The sequence below is a fragment of the Sminthopsis crassicaudata genome, chromosome 4 (genome assembly GCF_048593235.1).
Source record: "Sminthopsis crassicaudata isolate SCR6 chromosome 4, ASM4859323v1, whole genome shotgun sequence".
NCBI lineage: Eukaryota > Metazoa > Chordata > Mammalia > Dasyuromorphia > Dasyuridae > Sminthopsis > Sminthopsis crassicaudata.
In genome coordinates, this window is record NC_133620.1 from 393,505,212 (window position 1) to 393,525,563 (window position 20,352).

Below are 20,352 nucleotides of genomic sequence, written 5' to 3' on the forward strand. Positions count from 1 at the left end.
GGAATTTAGAGGTCATCTAGTCCAACCTTCTCATTTGACATGTAAGCTGTAGCCCCAAAGCAAAGCCCTGGGTTTACAGAGACAGGATTTGATCTTAGGAGCCTTTCAATAATTGTTTTGTCCCAAATCTCCAACCCTCTTTTAAATCACAATGTCAAGGTATAGCCTGAATAAATAATTCTTAATGGAGTGTCAGTACTACAACTCTGATCAAAAATTCAAACATTTTAAAGGAGAAAACCTGATCTCATACCTTGTTAAGAAAACCAGTAAGTATAAAAATAGTCTTCATTAATGAGGAACTTGGAGTAACATATTTATCCATAAGGAAAAATCAGGCCATGAGTGGGTAAAGTAGCTTCTTGAGAGCATGCAGAAAATAAATAATAGAGTAAATGCCAAGACATTTTCTGACTCTAGTGCTCTTTTTACTGAATTTAATTAGGTGGCTGAATATCTCCAAAGGATATTAGCCTAGGCTTCAATTTAACAGAAATTCCTCTAAATCACCATGCCTTGGCATCATTTCTACTAGAGATTATTCTTCCTACTTCTAATCCCATTAAGAGGGAAGGTTAGTTGTTCATCTTGTTGCCAAATATTAAGTTGCTATATAGCACCATGGTTTTCCTTTTCACTACTTTTAAAATTGTTAATAATCATTGAACTCCTTTGTAAGATACTATGTGTCCTGCACACAATTGATCCCTGAGTTTGCTTGACTCAATCAGTTTAAAGATTTACTTTACCTTAACCTTAATTCCCTTTCCTCATCTTTCCACTGTCACCATTGTTTATAGATGCCATTTATTCATACTCTGCTATTATTCCCCATATCTACATGGTGGAGACCACAATACTGCATTTCCAAGGATTTATTTACATTGGAAAATCAAATACTATATAGAAATTCATATTACCCTGGCTCAAAAAGGGAAAAAAAAACTATAGTGTTCTATTAGTTAACACCTAATCTTTCTAAATTATTATGTGTAGATATAGTTTTTTTTTCCTATCATGGTAAATTATCATACTTTTTCAATGTAGAATAGAGATTCTTAACCATTTTTGTATCATGAACTAAGTTGGCAGTATGGTAAAAATCTACAGACTTCTTAGAATAATAATTTAAATGCATAAACTAAAATGATTAGAATTATAATGGAAATCAGTTATTGTGGAATGAAGATGTGATTTTTTTGGCTATCCAAATTCATATATCTTTCCAAATCTATCCTAGGGTCTATGGCTCCGAAGTCAAGAATCCTGTATCCAGATTTTCCACTAACATGCTATGATCATCAGACAGGAATGTTTTCTTCTGTAACAGAGAAGTTTCAATTTTGATATTTGCTCACTCAACTGTTTAAAATTTAATTTAATAAACTCAGCCAATTGGGAAGCATGAAATGTTTTATACCTGCATTCCTACTTATTTTTTATCTTTCTCTTCCCATCCACCAAGACCATGTGAAAAACAAAAGTTGGTACAATTTCCATTGCATAAAAAAAAATCACAATATTTCAATTCAATAAATAATTCATTCTCAAAATATGCACTTATATACATCCCTTTTGTTTCAACAAGAAAATCATAAAGATTTCTGCAACCTATAGGTGTTTGAACTAGTTATGTTATTTTCCAAGCAAAATAGTTATTAAAAAAATTAAGTTATAAAAAAGTAAGCTACAAAGCATCTATAATGTATTTAAAATATTTTAAAATTGTATTTTTAAAAATTCAACCATAAGATCTTGGAGTTTGAAGAGATTTTATAGAAAATCTAGTTGAAATACCTATGGAAAAGTGTTTGGATGTTTTAAAAAATTATTTCATATAATTTGGGAAAATCAGTTCTCTAACAAATAGATCCCTTGCTTTGTAGGATTTTTTTTTATTTCAATACAAACATTTATTTTTCATCATTTCTCTAAGTCATGTTTTATAAGGAAACTTTATTAAAAGTTTGTGATAATTTGTAACTTTTAGCAAGTCACTTTACAACTTGGACTCAGTTTTCTCATGCATAGAATAAGGAGATTGGATAAAATAAATTCTGAGTTCATTTAATGATTCTTTAATTCTATGGATTACTAGCTGAGTGGCTAATCAAATAAACAAAAAGCACATACAATTTAAAAGAAGAAAATCAATAAATGGGAGAGATACACATGTGTGGGTAGAGTGAATGCTAATTTCTAGAACACCAACACTAAATGCTCAGTGTAGAGGCCCAAAGCCTTGAAATCAGGATGTTTATGTTCATCTTAGATACTAATTTGATTACACTTAACCTTTCATTGATAAAATGGAGATAATATCTGCCATTCCATCTCCAACAAGGGATGGTGTAAAAATAAAAAAGATAACATAAATAGCACCTTTTGAGTTCCTCAGAGTACACTGTAAGGTTGAAGGGAACATTTGCTTATGCTACATTACAGAATTCTTTTCCCTTTTTGGAATCTGATAACCCTGGAACTATTTTTTCAATCCTGCCATCATCCTTTTCTTCTTTCATATTTATCCCATAAATGTTTAAAGCATTAACACCAGATTTTTAGGACTGCAATTTGCCTATTTTTAAAAAGGTAGCAGCTTTCCCCCATATTCTTGGTCTCATGCCAGGTCCCCATTATTTTCAAAATAATTGGAAGTGGTTCATTAAACCTGTTAGCAAAATCCCTGGGAAGCATTTCATATGGGGGAGTCTCTGAATTCAAGTTTTCACAAGTATTCCCTTACCTGATTTTCAGGAACTAGTTTTACCAGTATCATTTTGACTTACTAATTGGCCGAGTTTCTCCTCTTCTTTATTTTCCCCCTTCTAATTAAAAAAAAAATTAAGTCCAGTTCTCAGATACTCATTAATTTTGTGGGCTTTGTCATTTCATGACAGGTCTGTTCTACCTTTTATGTGTCATCTTGTCTCAGTATATTCATTAATTTCTCCTCTCCTTTATGCAATATTATTGTATTCTGATTTTTTCTGTGCTTTTAGGCTTTCTCTAAAAACTTTGCAGATGTTATTAACAATGTTCTCTTTTGCTTCCTTTTTTTGCATTTCTGGGACAGATTTTCTTGATTTGATCCATCAAATCCTAGTTGCTACCCTCTTATGGAATATTACAACTTTTATTTAAAATTTCAATTTTCTTCCCACTTCCCATTTCCCCAAATTTTACTTGTTATTTACCTGGTATTAATTTACTAAACTAGTAATTAAGCAAGCTAATAAATTTATAGGATCATACATTCCTAACTTGAAGGCATAGTAGACATCATCTAGTTTACTTGCCCCATTTTGGAGTTGATGAAACTGAAACCAGTTTTACAATAGAACATTTTCTAGGTATTTTCTATGAATTAGGAGAATTATTCCAAGCTTACTCTCTATATATAGGTTACAAAGGCATGTATCACTTTAGACTTCTGATTGATATAGTCTTGATAAGGTATTAATAAACATTTTAATTAACCTTTGCCCCAAAATGTCAGTAAAGATGCTATTTTCTGAACCATAATTAATGACACATCAATATAGTACATATAAGCCTTAGAAAGTCAGAGAAAGACAATAACTGGCCCTGGGTTTCTTGTTGGACTATTTTAAATCTGCTTTTACAATCTTTAATTATCCTATACCCATTACATAATTCTTATGTCAGAATCACATTTCTGTTAGTCTAAATGAATTTCTATCATGGAGGTTCTCATAATTAAAACTCTCTTTGGTTGTTTTAACCCCATCCAAACTAAAGAGTTGTGAGAAACTTTTCTAGTTACCTCATTGCCAACTACTAATAAGCCAAGGATCCAAGTGGTATTGAAACATAAAAATCAACATTAATCTACAATAGAAGTGAATGGTGATGCAATAATAAATAATCACATATCATGTTTCTAGGAAGTGCAGTCTCATTACCTTTCCCCACAGAGTAGTTTGGATCTTAATTTGCAAACTCAGAACTCTAATGGAGAAAACTAAGACAAAGTCTCTTTGTAACCAGGTTGGGGAATTAGAGATTTTGGTGAAGTTAGAGTTTATATCTCTGTACAATTACCAGACATTCACATATGGAAGCCATCCTCAGACACTTGTTGATTAGGAAAAAGCTTCCTCTCCATTCTTATTAACTCTATAACCCTAGTCCAGTTCCTGATCCACATGTGATTACCATTCTCACTCATATCTTTCTTTAGTCTCCTCCCAACAGTCCCTTTTTGACTCATGTTTTTGGTTTATATCTTCCTGGCAAATGTCTTTTCCTATCACTCATGCTCTGTACTTTCTTCTTGCCCTGTATAAATGTCCAAAGAGAGTGAGCACAAAGTAGGACTACTTCATACCCTATCTTTTATATGTCATTTTCTGCAAAGAACAAGTGATTGTTTACTAAAGTTTGTGGGTTGTTTGCTTTTTTTTTTTTTTTTTTTTTTTTTTTTTTTTTTTTTTTTTTTTGCTGAGGCAGTTGGGGGTAAATGACTTGCCCAGGGTCGCACTGCTAAGAAGTGTTAAGTGTCTGAGGCCAGATTTGAACTCAAGTATTCCTGACTTCAAGACTGGTGCTACCTAACTGTCCCCTGTTTGCTATTTTTCATCCCTATATTTCCTTCTTTCTTTGATTTTCAAAATCATAAACCAAATCACCAAGAGATAAAAAAATAAGAATCAATACTAAAGTTTGATCAATCTAATCTCTGAGAAGTTACCAAACAATGTCTTACTGACAATAACTCCAAGGTGATTATTACATTTTAAATATTTGCTTGCCCATGTTCTTTTTATTATATTCTTAGAATCATATGATTGTCTGATCAGGACTCATACATTATAATATATAAAGCTAAAAAACTCAAGACTCATGACTCTTTCTCTATTACTTCCAGAAGAATCCATCTTTACATATTCTATTTTGTGTACACTAGTTTCTCACTGTGTCTCTTTCTGTTTCTCTATCTCTATCTCTCTCTCCTGTTCTCTCTCTCTCTCTCTCTCTCTCTCTCTCTCTCTCTCTCTCTCTCTCTCTCTCTCTCTCTCTCTCTCTCTCTCTCTCTCTCTCTCTCTCTCCCTCTGTGTGTATTTGTCCCTGTCTTTGTATCTCTATGTTTCTCTCTTTGTCTCTGCATCTGTATCTCTCTATGTCTCTCTCTATTTCTTTCTCTGTCAATCTCTCGTGTGCGTGTGTGTGTATGTGTGTGTGTGTGTGTGTGTGTGTGTATATCTGTTTGTCTATTTCCCAAACTAGTCTGGTTTTCTAAAATGGTCTACTATATCCCATTACCATCTCCACCAAGACTGATCCAGATATTTTTATTATCAAAAAATAAGACTCATAAATTCCAATCTTGGCATGTAGATGATAATGAGGTTTTGAAGGATGCCCAATCTCTGGCTTCCTTTAAATATTAGCTAAAATTCCACCTTCTACAAGATTTGTTGTTTTTTTGTTGCTCAATCAGTTTTCAGTCATGTCCAACTCTTTTTAACTCCATTTAGGATTTTCTTGTCAAAGATACTAGAGTAGTTTTCCATTTTCTTCTTCGGTTCATGCTATAGATTAGGAAACTGAGGCAAATGATGTTAAATGACTTACTTAGAGTTTTACCACTAGCTAGTAGGTATCTGAAACCAGATTGGAACTTAAGAAGACGAATCTTCCTGAATCTAGGCCCAGACTTTCTATACATAGCACCATCCAGTTTCCTCCTTTCAACATTTCTTTCCTTTTTCTACTTAATTGTAGTCCCTTCACCTTGTTAATTATATTTAATTTATCTTATTTGTACTTAGTTATTTGCATATCATCTCTTTTACTAGATTATGATCTCCTTGAGAACACAGGCTATCTTTTGTCTTTCTAAGTAGAATACTTGGCACATAGTAGGTTCTGAATAAATTTTTATTAACCAACTGACTATATGTGCTGCCTAGACTTCCAAAGCTATTAAGGCTTTGAGTATGAGCAAAGAAATGGACTATGGATCTGTCCTTTGAGGATTAACTGGAAAAAGTATAGAGAGGGCCATTATAATAAATTTAACTATTGGTATATTATTTGGAGTGGAAATGGCAAAACCATCTAGGGAAATAAGGTAAAGAAAAGTAATAATTTGCAAAAATATAGGGATTTCATATATATATATATATATATATATATATATATATATATATATATATATATATATATATATATATATATATATATATATGCAGAAATCATAGATACCTTAAATACTAAAGCATTTTTTCCTAGATCATTTCTAGCTCCTATAATTCTAGCTATGGAAACTATACTACTAATTTCACTCTGTCAATTTCTGCTTTAGTGCAGATATCCTCTGAGAATATACCCCTGACCTGCTACTTAAAGCTAGTTCTTTTCCTCTGTTGATTATCTACAATTTATTCATCTCTCACTTGTACATAGTTATCTACAAATTGTCTTCTCTATAAATATAATTAACTCCTTGAGAGTATATTGTTTTAATTTTTTCTTTAAATGTTCAGTGTTGGTAAGGGACCTGGCTCAGAGTAAGTCCTTTAAAATGCTTCTTGACTGAATTATTTTTTATAATATCTCTGCGATTCCATTAATATTCTTGAATGAATTTTGTGAGAATGAAAAGGGGGAAAGGTTTGTTTCTAGCTCAAACAAATCCATCAAATAATGAAATGAAACTATTCAATATCAATGGATCCATCTGTCCAAAATAAGAAGTTAATCAGTATTAATCAGAATGTTAGCATTTTGTTATTATTAAATAAATGTTCTTATCTCATTTTAATATTTTAAATTGTTTCATTGTGTCTTTTGAAAAAGGTAGTCTGGAAAAGCTGTTGCTCTACAGTACAGAGAGTTACTATTATTCTGATTGATACTATTCCTTGTATTCTAGGCAGATACCATTTTTATGACATAGAAGATAACAATAACTATGATGATGATGACAATGATAATAGCTAATATTTATATAGTCCTTTAAATTTGAAAATACTTTACAGCTTTATAAATAGTATCTCATTTTATCCTTCAACAGCCTTGGAAGACAGATGTTACCATCATATCCATTTAACAGATGAGAAAACTGAGAAAGGCCAGATTCTAACTCAAATCTTACTGACTCCAGGCTCAGTGTTTCACCCACTGTGCCATCTAGTTGAGGTCAGTTATGAACTGTTGAGGGAAGCTGGAGAAAGTTTAAAACAATCTTAGTATTAGGCCTATTTATTTTCTCTTTTAACCCTCCAACCAACCTGATTAGTACTGTACAAATGAAGATTTGGCTGTGTACACTATATGAGGAGTGTGTGGGTGCCATCAGCTATATATTACAGTGCTATATTTTGTTTAAATGTGGGTGGACTCCTCCAGGTGGCCATAGAAATGTCGGAAAGGTGCCAGCAAGTAAAAATATTATTCAATGAGAGGATGGGGTTCAACTACACAATCATTTCTGTGAAACCTCAAGCAAAGCCTCATACCGATTTGTATTTATACCTCTATATGTGAACAGCTGTTAAGGGAGATAGAACACATTCACTGCATTATTTTTCAAACCTTCTAAAGATAATCACCACAAATATATGGTGTTATGGGCCTGCATGAATATGCACATATTTAGAGAGAGAGAGCAAACAAGGGAGAAATTCAGAGATTCTGAATAAAAGGGGACCAAAAAAAGGAATTAAATCTCAAAATTGAAATGAATCTCAGTAATTAACTAGTAGAATTTATATCTGAGAATTCACTCTTTATAATCTTCTAGCATGTATTTAAGCAGAGGTAATATGAGGCTGCCCAATGAAAGTCTAGTCCTCAGGAGCATGCCCAGTGTACTGTACCTAAAGCAATTTTTCCTGTGACTATTGATAAGCCTCCTTTGGGAAATATATAATGGAAGGCCCTATTTTCTTTTTCTTTATTAATTTTATAATTATAATTTTTTGACAGTACATATGCATGGGTAATTTTTTTTTTACAACATTATCCCTTGTATTCACTTTTCCAAATTTTCCCCTCCCTGCCTCTACTCCCTCCCCTAGATGACAGGCAATCCCATACATGTTAAATGTGTTACAGTATATCCTAGATACAATATCTGTGTGTAAAACCAAATTTCTTGTAGAAAGACAATAGTGCAAACATTTCACACTCAATTCCCAGTGTTCCTTCTCTGGGTGTAGCTGTTTCTGTCGAACATTGATCAACTGGAACTGAATTATATCTTCTTTATTTTGAAGATATTCACTTCAATTAGAATATATCTTCCTACAGTATCGTTGTTGAAGTGTGTAGTGATCTCCTGGTTCTGCTCATTTCACTCAGCATCAGTTCATGTAAGTCTCTCCAAGCCTCTCTGTATTCATACTGCTGGTCATTTCTTACAGAACAATAATATTCCATAACATTCATATGCCATAATTTACCCAACCATTCTCTAATTGATGGGCATCCATTCATTTTCCAGTTTCTAGCCACTACAAAAAGAGCTGCCACAAACATTTTGTCACATACAGGTCCCTTTCCCTTTTTTAGTATTTCCTTGGGATATAAGCCCAGTAGTAGCACTGCTGGATCAAAGGGTATGCACAGTTTGATAACTTTGTGGGCATAATTCCAGATTGCTCTCCAGAATGGCCGGATTCTTTCACAACTCCACCAACAATGCATCAGTGTCCCAGTTTCCCCACATCCCCTCCAACATTCATCATTATCTTTTCCTGTCATCTTAGCCAATCTGACAGGTGTGTAGTGGTATCTCAGAGTTGTCTTAATTTGCATTTCTCTGATCAGTAGTGATTTGGAACACTCTTTCATATGAGTGGAAATAGTTTCAATTTCATCACCTGAAAATTGTCTATTCATATCCTTTGACCATTTATCAATTGGAGAATGGTTTGATTTCTTATAAATTAGAGTCAGTTCTCTGTATATTTTGGAAATGAGGCCTTTATCAGAACCTTTAACTGTAAAAATGTTTTCCCAATTTGTTACTTCCCTTCTAATCTTGTTTGCATTAGTTTTGTTCGTACAAAAGCTTTTTAATTTGATATAATCAAAATCTTCTATTTTGTGATCAGTAATGATCTCTAGTTCTCCTTTGGTCATAATTTGAAGGCCCTGTTTTCTACCACCAATGATTGTATCTTATTTACTCTGTATCTAAGAGGGGCTTTTTGATTGGCTATTAACTAGAATTGAGTATAACTTCAAAGGATAACAACAATTTGACCTCAGTCTCTTTCCCTGGATGTATTTTAGTGAAGAGACAAACTATTAAGGACCTCCAGCTGGGGGAAAGGCCTCTCCCACCAGGAGCTACTATGAAACCAGAGAGCATATAGCCTAGTAGGCAATCCTTTGTCTAGGATTAATATAGCTCTTGTTTGAATCTTCCTTCCTTTAGTAGAGGACCATATGAGAATCCAAATGGTTGATAATTCTTACCAGAGTTTTTCAGGAGCTGAATCAGATAATGTGCCAGCCTAATACCAAAAACAAATTGCTTAACCCAGCCAAGAAGTTATTAAGACTCCATGCTCTTCAATCAAGATAGCAAGTAACTCCTCCATTGTCTATACCAAATTCAGAAGTGAACTTGGTAGGGTAAATATTTTGTAGTTACTACTTTAAGTTTGAAGCTCTCCCCCAGAGACCATAGTAAAACAGGAGGGACCATGCCCCTGTTATAGAAGGAAATGTTTGTAATTCTTATTTTTTTCTATTTCTTCTTAGTAAATGTCCTTTTTAATTAAAAAAAAAATAAATGTACTTAGAAGCATTCAAAATGTCAAAGAAAAAAAAACAGCTACAACATTTTTTTTGCAATTAGAATGGTATTTAACAGAACAATTATATCATATGCTGCATCAAAAACAACTGAAGATGAACTATATGCCCCCATATAATGAGTTTGTGCTGTGTGCTAACAAGAATCAGCTTTAAATTTTTCTTTTTTTCTTTCTTTTTTTTTTTTCTGAAGCAATTGGGCTTAAGTGACTTGCCCAGAGTCAAACAGCTAGGAAGTGTTAAGTGTCTGAGACTAGATTTGAACTCAGATCCTCCTGACTTCAGGGCTGGTGCTAGCTCTAAATTTTGATGTCAATTTTCAACTCCTATACTCTGCTAGACAAAGTTAGACAGTGGCAATTAAAAATTCCACAAAAGGATCAGACTAGCTAAAGCCATATTCAGTAGCATTGTAAATCATACAGAAAAAGACACTACAAATTTTTAAATCTTAGCTTTATATGTCATTTATTACTTTAAAAGGAGTGAGTTCTTTATATGTTAGGGGTTGGGGTATTAAATGCTTTAAAGAGATGATATGCTGTAAAACCAACTTATTATCTTCTTCAGCCTCATTATCTTGTTTATCCTCATCATCTTTATCTTTCTCATCTTCCTCAACTTTTTTCTTGCTCTTTTGAGGTTTGATAATTTCTCCCTTTTTACCCATCTCAAGTTTTCCTTTAGATTTGCATGAAATAATATATTTTTCCTATTTTTTCTTCAATTTAACTGCCTTTTCATAAGGTTGCTCATCATCTACCGCAGTATTAATCCATATTTATCCCAAGTATTTTTGTTCACATCTCTAATAGAAAGACTAGGGTATTAACTTTTGATTTATGTAGTTGCTCAGAACAGAACAAGAAAAATTCAAATGAGGCCTCTTTGGTGCATTGAGATCCTTAAACTTCTTTTTTTGTTGCTTATTTCTCTTTTAGGTGGTATGTAGCTTTTTTCATTTCTCTTTCACAAAAAAATCTTCCCAGTTTTTTCACATTCTCAAATTTTCCTTTCTCTTTAGTAGACATTGTCTTCTATCTTTCTGAGCACTTTTTAGAAAATTCTGAGTTCACAGAAGCATCTGACTACTTTTTGTGTTTCTCTCAGCAGATTTACACAAAGAAGGTATATGAAGACATTTTCCCTCTCAGCTTAAGTCACTGCTCATTTCTTCACCTATGCCAACAGTCAAGAATGAAGGCAGAAATGAGAACATGACTCTGTGTGTATATGTATGAGTTTGAAAGAGACAGAGTAGACAGACAGGACAGACATACACACTTTGAGAGAGAGGGAGAGGGAAAGAGAGAGGGAGAAGAAGAGGGAGAGATTTTGTAGGAGACAATAAATGTCTTTTTTGTAAAAGTTCACTGATGTTAATTGGTTAAAGGGCAGTAAAGCACTAATCTCTGAGTCAATTATGTAGAGAAAATATAAAACATAATTATAGATTGATATTTAGCAGAACACACTGATGTGAGAATAATATGATAACATTAAAGGAATCACCCCCACCCACTCCCAGTATCTCTCAGTGATATCCCTAACCTGAAAATAAGTATCTACTTGCCTTCTAGTGATCCAACCTGCCAGTACAAATGGGAGTTAGTATAAAGGTATCTCTAAAAGGAATAGAAGACTGTTGGAGAAAAAAAAATCTCTCAAAAAAGTAAGCATTCAACATTTATTAGTATATACTTTCTCTCTACCTCCCAAATCTGATTTTGTCAATCACTTAAATACAAATATAGAACCTTTTGGTAATAGTTGTGTTATCCATGAGAATTATTTTAAAAACTATGAAATAATAACCTAGAAATACATCTCAAATATTCTGAGGAATTATAAATATTATAAACAAGAATAAAAATAACTGAATAGTCCAAATAAAAACAAAAAATATGATGATGATGAATTGAATCTCAGGTAGCTTTTTATTCACTATTTTTTTAAAGCAACACAGGCATTCCTAATTAGATCAACACTCATTTGAAATGTTAAAATGTGAGTTTTTGAAATGAATTCTCTAGGGAAGTTAATTTGATGCTTGAAAAACAAAGGTCGGTTCTTTTATTCTTTGTTCATCACAGCCATTTAAGTTCTTGGATTCAGTTTTGTTGGCAATCTTGGAGTATTACCAAGCTGAATTAAATAGAGGTCCTTCTGCCTAATCTTCTTTACTTTGGCAGGGTCTGTTAGTAAATCAAATTACTTGGATAACAAACAAGAAAATATCTGTGTTTTAGAAGAAACTCATTGACCTTGAATGCTGTGAAATTTGGGTCAATTCATTTTATCTCATCAAAAAATATTCCTTAAATCTCATCTCTTCTAGAAAGTCTTCTATGCTCCAAAGGCAGACTAACCAATTTTTTCATTCAGCATATCTCATGGCTATATTAATTGATACTTACTGGAAGTTTTTAAAGTATTTACTAAAATGTCTTTTCATATATATATGTTACAACTTTCTTGTTAAATGTCAGTGCTTAGAGGGAAAGTTGTCTTTACTTTTATTACAACCCATGTACCTTTATGCCCAAGAGTTGTCACAGAAATATTTGTTTCACTGCCTAATGCAACATTTTTTCTTTATCTGTAAAAACTGAAAAATTGAGAATGCTAAAAAGTGATCCTAGATGCCAAGAGGGATTCTTAAGAAATATCATTAAAAAGGAAACACTTACAAATGTATTGTCTTTTTTATACAAAGATGGCAACATGATGCCCAAGCTGTTTTTCTAGTAGTGGTAACTGATTCTTTTTTTTTTTTTTTTTTGAGTTTGCTATCTACTTTTATTTTTTTATTTTTATTTTTTTTTATTCATTTTTCCAAATTATCCCCTCCCTCCCTCCACTCCCTCCCCCCGATGGCAGGTAATCCCATACATTTTACCTGTGTTACAATATAACCTAGATACAATATATGTGTGTAAATACCTTTTTCTTGTTGAACATTAATTATTAGCTTCCGAAGGTATAAGTAACCTGGGTAGATAGACAGTAGTGCTAACAATTTACATTAGCTTCCCAGTGTTCCTTCTCTGGGTATAGTTATTTCTGTCCATCATTGATCAACTGGAAGTGAGTTGGATCTTCTTTATGTTGAAGATTTAGTGGTAACTGATTCTTGAAATATCACCACTGTCTTACCCAGTTCATGTTGAGACCAATAGCACTTTTCAATATAATCAACTTTAGGATGACAAAACTGAAGAAAGGGAAGTTGGAGATTATCTAATCTTATTGTACAGAAGGGGAAGATGAGAGACAGAGGGATGAAGCATATCTAGTATCATTCAGCTAATTAACACTGACTTTCCCAATCCACTGAACTACGGAGAACATTTGTCTTATCTTTTGCTATAACAGAAAGATATTTATCTAATTCTTCTAATACCTTTGCTAATCTATTTAGACATACAATTTAAATGGGTAAGGGGGAGTGAAATGAACTATGATAAAACTTTATTTTATATAAATTAAGACTATCACTTCTATGATTTTTAGGCCAAGAATTAATTATCTTACTTAAAAATAGAATAATGTCTACCCTTACTAACCTATACTTAATAATTGTAAATAACTCAATAAGAAATGAGCTTAGCCATTCTAGGTAAGTTCTAAACAATTTATTGGCAGAAATTCTTTTCCTAGACCTTTTTTTACTCTTGAGTGATTAATCACATATCTTGATGTAAACAGAGATGCTGAAGTTTACAAAATATAGAGAAATGACTCTAGGCCTGTACCTTAAATGGTTTATGCAGACATCAATGAAAATAGCATGGCTAACAATGCCTTCAAATCTGCATCAACTGTTGTCCATGAAAATTAATCCCAAATCTTCCAGTTGAGATTCATTATAAGTTATATTTTATTAGGATATGTATTTGTAAAAGGTTATAATTTCATAGTCTTGTGGTGGCTTCAATTCATTGTGGTAGTGCATAGATAGATTACTTTGATAGGGAAGTAGTGCTGTAAGTCTTTGTCAAATAAACAAAAAAATGGAATGGCTACTTCCCTCTTTTCCCAAACAAGGGGAATTTAAGTAGCCTATCACTACTTTACTACATATGTACTTTACTACTTCATTCAAAATGAAAGATCACTCCTTTTTCATGGAGAAGAGAAATGCAAACCAGTCCTAAGTGGGCATCATGATAAAATGAAAAGACACTTAAACATGGAGTTCAAATCCTGATCCTGATACTTAGCTATGCAATGGTGTCTGGCTCCTTTTGACTCGTTGAACTTTAGTTTCTTTATTTAGAAATTCAGATTTAAAAATATTTGTATCACATAACTCATAAGGCTTTTGGAAGCAAAGTATACAAATATGGGCTATAAAAAAGAAAATGAATGAATGACTTAAGCCATATTTTAACACACTTAAATTCAATAGGGATAAAAATAACAAAAATGGGGAATTTTAATATATTTTTGATTTACTGAATTCTGGGAGTTGGGTTTATCAGAAGTTGTCTGCAAAGCCAGTCCCACAAGACTGAAGGCTTCAGTTAAAGTGGAAAACTATTATTTTGTTATTTTAATTACAAATTCAGAAAAGATAAAAGAAATATTGTCCCTAAATCAATGATCCTGGCAAATTGTACATGTAATTCAGATCCTCTACTATCTGGCTTATTAAAACTCTTCAAAAAAAGGAAAATACATTGAAACCCAATTATTAGTGAATTTGCCTTTCTGACTAGCCTCCTCGTTCAGAAATGTGAAGAAAGGCAATGTGGCATAATGAAAATGATGCAAATTTATAGTTTGAAGACTGATTGAAAATACAATTTTAACATTAACTGGCTAAAAACTCTAACTGTATTATCTGTAAAATGAAGTTAAAAGATTTGAAATTAGTATAGCAGAAACTAGGCATTGACCCCTCCTTAACACTGTACACCAAGATAAAATCAAAATGGGTTCATGACCTAGGCATAAAGAATGAGATTATAAATAAATTAGAAGAACACAGGATAGTTTACCTCTCAGACCTGTGGAGGAGGAAGGAATTTGTGACCAAAGAAGAACTAGAGGTCATTATTGATCACAAAATAGAAAATTTTGATTATATCAAATTAAAAAGTACAAATAAAACTAATATGGACAGGATTAGAAAGGAAGCAGTAAACTAGGGAAACATTTTTACAGCTAAAGGTTCTGATAAAGGCCGCATCTCCAAAATATATATGCAGAGAATTGACTCTAATTTATAAGAAATCAAGCCATTCTCCATTTGATAAATAGTCAAAGGATATGAACAGACAATTTTCAAATGAAGAAATTGAAACTATTTCTAGTCATATGAAAAGATGTTTCAAATCATTGTTGATCAGAGAAATGCAAATTAAGACAACTCTAAGATACTACTACCTACCTGTCAGATTGGCTAAAACGACAGGAAAAGATAATGACGAATGTTGGCTGGGATGTGGGAAAACTGGGACACTGATGCATTGTTGATGGAGTTGTGAATAGATCCAGCCATTCTGGTGAGCAATTTGGAACTATGCTCAAAAAGTTATCAAACTGTGCATACCTTTTGATCCAGCAGTGTTAGTACTGGGCTTATATCCCAAAGAGATATTAAAGAAGGGAAAGGGACCCATATGTGCAAAAATGTTTGTGGCAGCCCTTTTCACAGTGTCTAGAAACTGAAAATTGAATGGATGCCCACCAATTAGAGAATGGCTAAATAAATAGTGGTATATGAATGTTATAGAATATTATTGTTCTATAAGTAATGACCAGCAGGATGAATAGAGAGGTTTGGAGAGACTTACATGAACTGATGCTGAGTGAAATGAGCAGCACCAGGAGATCATTATACACTTCAACAACAATACTATATGAGGATCAATCCTGATGGACATGGCTCTCTTTAACAATGAAAGGATCCAAATCAGTTCCAATTGATCTGTAATGAATAGAACCAGCTACACCCAGAGAAAGAACACTGTTTTCTTTCTTCTTAAGTTATTTTTACCTTCTTTCTAAATCCAATCTTTCCCGTGCAACAAGATCACTGTATCAATATGTATACATATATTGTATTTAACATATATTTTAACTTAACATGTATGGGACTACCTGCCATCTAGGGGAGGGAGTTAGGGGAAGGAGAGGAAAAGTTGGAACAGAAGTCAAGGGTCAGTGTTGAAAAATTGCCCATGCATATGTTTTGTATATAAAAATTACCCATGCATATAGTTGGTATATAAAAAGCTATAATAAATAATAAAAATAAAATTTTAAAAATGAAATTAAAATTAATTGTGCTACTGCCCCCATAGGAGTGTTATGAAAACTATAAAAGCATCATATCAATATGCATTCATGATGTTTGAAGGAGAATGTGAAATAAATTTGGAAAAGAAAGAGCAAGATATATTATCTGAGTAAGGAATCTGTATTTTTTTCTATTGTCAATAGGAAGTTTATGGACATTTCTGAGCAGAGAAAGATACATCATAGAATGAATATTGAATCACTGTCATCTCCAAAAGAAAATAGACAATTCAAATTTTAAAGATTTTAACATGGTTCCCTCAAGGAAGCATTCATATGATGAAATTGGCACCATTAGTTCAAGCTATTCAAAGAAAATGTATAAACAATCGCAGTTTTTTGGGGGCAGCTAGGTGGCACAGTGGATAGAGCACCAGCCTTGAATTCAGGAGGACCAGAGTTCAAATCTGGTCTCAGACACTTAACACTTCCTAGCTGTGTGACCCTGGGCAAGTCACTTAACCCCAGCCTCAGAAAGGAAAAAAACAAAAAAAAAATGTAGTTTTTTTTTTACAACCATCAGCACAGACATTTTAAAATGCTTTCGCAAGTATTCCATGTTTAGAGATACAAACATGGACTTGATATGTCCCTTTATACCCACATACGCAGTGACAAGTATTATCATTGTCTCTTTCCCTGAGATATATTTTGTAACTGATTTAGCTTAAATGCAATCAATTAGATGTATCTCCCATGGTCAGAACTGCTCAACTCGTATTACAATCTGAAGATCTAATTTGATATTCTGTACCCAGAAGAGGATAAACATATGAATTTTTTCTGGCTAAATAAGAATTCAGCGTTTAAGGAAGAGAAAGAAAAGACCAATATATTTTAGCACTCTTCCCAATTTTCTCTGAGGAGAAGAGTAAGAGCCAATGGTCATGCTGAGGTAGTGGTCTGCTATCATACTTAATCTATACTCTCCTCATACTTACTGTTACATTAGCAAATGTATTTGTTCACAAGTAATTTCAATAAAGAATATACTAGACATGTTTAATTCTTTCAAAGTTTGTCTTTTTAGCTTACATGTTTTAAAAGGGAAACATCCAATTGACATCAATCATGAGGCAAAGTTTCATTGAACTACATTATTTTCAGAACACATTAACAAAGTAGACACACATTACAATTTCCCAAGACTTTCTTCCAATATCTCTGAGCCAGATGTATGAAAATAAAGGGTAATTAGAAGAAACCTATATTACCATGAACACCTGCATATACTTTGCAGAGAAAGCAAAGCATGGGTGTATGCAAGGTTGATTATATTATTCACTAGAAAGTAGATGGAACAAATATAACAATATATGGAGTTATTGGGAGATTAGTTGGACATCATTATTATGGATTAGAATCACTATATTGTTGGAACCTCTATTGTCAATAAAAGAGGAGCAAGTCTAAGTCTCTAGATCATTTTCCTTTTAAGAGTCCTTCTAGATCACATCCTACAAATATTGTAGAAGCTAAATTTTCATAGATAGAATAGATTCTTAAATAACTTGAGCACAGTCATCATTCGTCTATATTATCTAGGAAACTACTTTATTTTCCTAATGAAAAGACTGACTACTAAAAAAATCAGAAAATTTAAGTTCATTTAAGATAGTAAATGTGACAGGCAAAGCATGTCTTGCTAAGAAGGCCAATTTTTTTGGCCTAAGATATGAAATGAGTCTTTGACCCACAATCCACGCAATTGATAAAGTGGTCAAACATAAAAGCATCTTGACGGTCAAGGAGTAAAGCATCTTAGACATGCTTATTCTGATACACTGATATCATTATCATTGCCTAAATGTCATGACCACAACACTATTACAGGTATTATACAGAACCTACCAATCCAAGTCAATGAAAGGAAAATATGAATTAAAAACTATAAAAATACAAATAATTTGCATGCATAAATACAGAATAAGTGTTTAGTGCACTGACTTCCCCTTTCTTTCCTGGGGGAAAGTCAGGATGTTGACTGAATTATTTAAAGCTCTTTGTAGTAGGAAACTTTGAGTGCCATAGTTATTACCTTTTTTTCCTTCTGCACACTCATGGCAATTAGCATCAACTAGTACAACATTACTAATGGCCTCCAAGTGAGAATCCCAGGAGGTAAAGGCAAATCAGGGAATTATTTTTAGATGTTAAACATACCTGGTCATCCTTTCTCATGTGTTCTTATGGAATTCTTGAAGATATTAAAAATGCAATGAAAAATTCAGACATTTGACTTGGCACTATTTGACAGGAAATTATTGGAATTACCATTACAGTATATGTTTTATCTACCTACTAGATCATCTACAATGCTTTTCACAGTGATTTATACAAAGATTTAGCCCATGACATATTTGAACTGAGTCAGATTAGCTAAAGGATGGCATATTTGCCATCTTTTTTATTGTATTTGTGCAATTGTATCCTATGGTAGTTGAAATTATCCCTAACAGGGATGGAATTCATAAGTTAATCATTTTTGGCTTTAACAACCTCTTACCTTATTTGGACAAACCAAACCCAGACTACTTAGCCATCCTAATAATTGGGGAAAAGGATGAGGTAGCTGTTATCTGGTATATTTATGCAATTCAATTATATTTAGTCCTGTTCCTACATCAAAATCCTCTTCTTCTTAACTCTTCTGCCAAGTGAAAAGTAATAGAATATTTTGTCATATCTTAGAAACATCATTTGGCCATTTACCTAATGAAGAGCCAGCCAGCAAAAATTATTCATTAAAATATTTTATGTGTTTTAGCTTAAATGTAACCAACTAGAAGTACCTCCTATTGTTGATACCACTCAATTTGCATTAAAGTCTAAAGTGCTAATTTTATGTTCTGTACCCAAAAGAGGTCACATAAATCTTTTTGTTTCCTGGCTGACCAGAAGGAATTGAAAACTTGAGACAGAAAAAAGGAAGGACTAATTCATTTTAGTTTTATTCTCAATTTTCTATTCCATGACTCAGTTTGCTAAATGAGTAAAAGTGAGTTTCTCTGTTTTGATTTAAGGATATTCCAATGCTAATGATGTAATACTGCCATTCTAAGGCATAGGGGAAACCAATTATCTTAAAGTGTCACAGAAAGAGTATTGGATTTAGAATTCGAATACCTGGATTCAAAACCTTATCTCTGCTATCTGTTTAACCTATGGCAAGTCACTTAGCTTGTCTGAGAATGAGTTTCCTCATTTATAAAAGGAGGGAGTTGGACCTGTTTATGGTCTCTCTCAACTCTAAATATTTAAATACACTAAAAAATGTATTTGTTTGTTTGCATGTATGCGTATACATGTATAGCTTTAGTTTTCATTAGGGAGGGAAGGTACTCTGGAATATAAATTCTTTGGAAGCAAGGGCTTCTTTAATTTTTGTCTTGTCAGTGCCATTCACATAATAGATACCTAATAAATACTTCTAGCTATTCCATTAGAAAGTATGGAGTATTTACCAAGTTCTCCATTAAAATCCAATTCCAACATTTCATTTGATAATGGAGTTGATCCTGGGTCTTGAATGACAATAATAATACAATACAAATGATGAGAGGTCCTCCTGAGGTAGAAAGCCTTCAAGAATGGATAGTAGACTGTCTCTGGCTGTGACTGCCTAGCCAACTTCAGAAAGCTTCATCACCAGAGGGATTAATGTTTGTTTGTTTGGCCAGCAATTTCCCAAATTTGGGGATTATATATGGCAAAGAATCATGTACCCACAGTAAATGACAATTTTTCAAATTTCAAATTATAAAGTAGACACCAAAAATAAGTCATTTTGTGAGAAAAAAAAAATGTTGTTTTTTTTTTGTTTCATTCTTTTCTTTGATTGCAGAGTAAGTACAACATATAATATCTGGGCTAAAATAAAAATACAGGGTTCCTCTAAGGCTAGGTTTTTTTTTAATAATTTTGTAGCTTTTTTACATTATTTATATATGCTACCTCTCTACACCCATATATTACTTTACCACAATTACTATGTTCCAGCCAAAATGGCCTATTTGATATAAGCTCTAACTTAAAATGATCCAGTAGGTAGATAAAATTCTATCCTTTGCCTTGCTACTTTATACATCTTGGTCCTCTTTTCTGGAATAATGTGCCTTTTCATCTACCTCTCAGACTTGTGGAGGAGGAAAGAATTTATGACCAGAGGAGAACTAGAGATCATTATTGATCACAAAATAGAAGATTTTGATTACATCAAACTAAAAAGTTTCTGTACAAATAATACTAATG

At 32.8% G+C, this 20,352-nt stretch overlaps 1 protein-coding gene and 1 pseudogene across 3 annotated transcripts in view; both read right to left on the reverse strand.

The window, feature by feature from the left end:
* The window catches only part of RGS7 (regulator of G protein signaling 7), a 636,920-nt gene that overhangs the window by 551,283 nt on the left and 65,285 nt on the right, over positions 1-20,352 (reverse strand). The gene's annotated exons all lie outside the window — the stretch shown is intronic.
* On the reverse strand, positions 6,260-12,325 carry LOC141538728 (high mobility group protein B1-like; annotated as a pseudogene).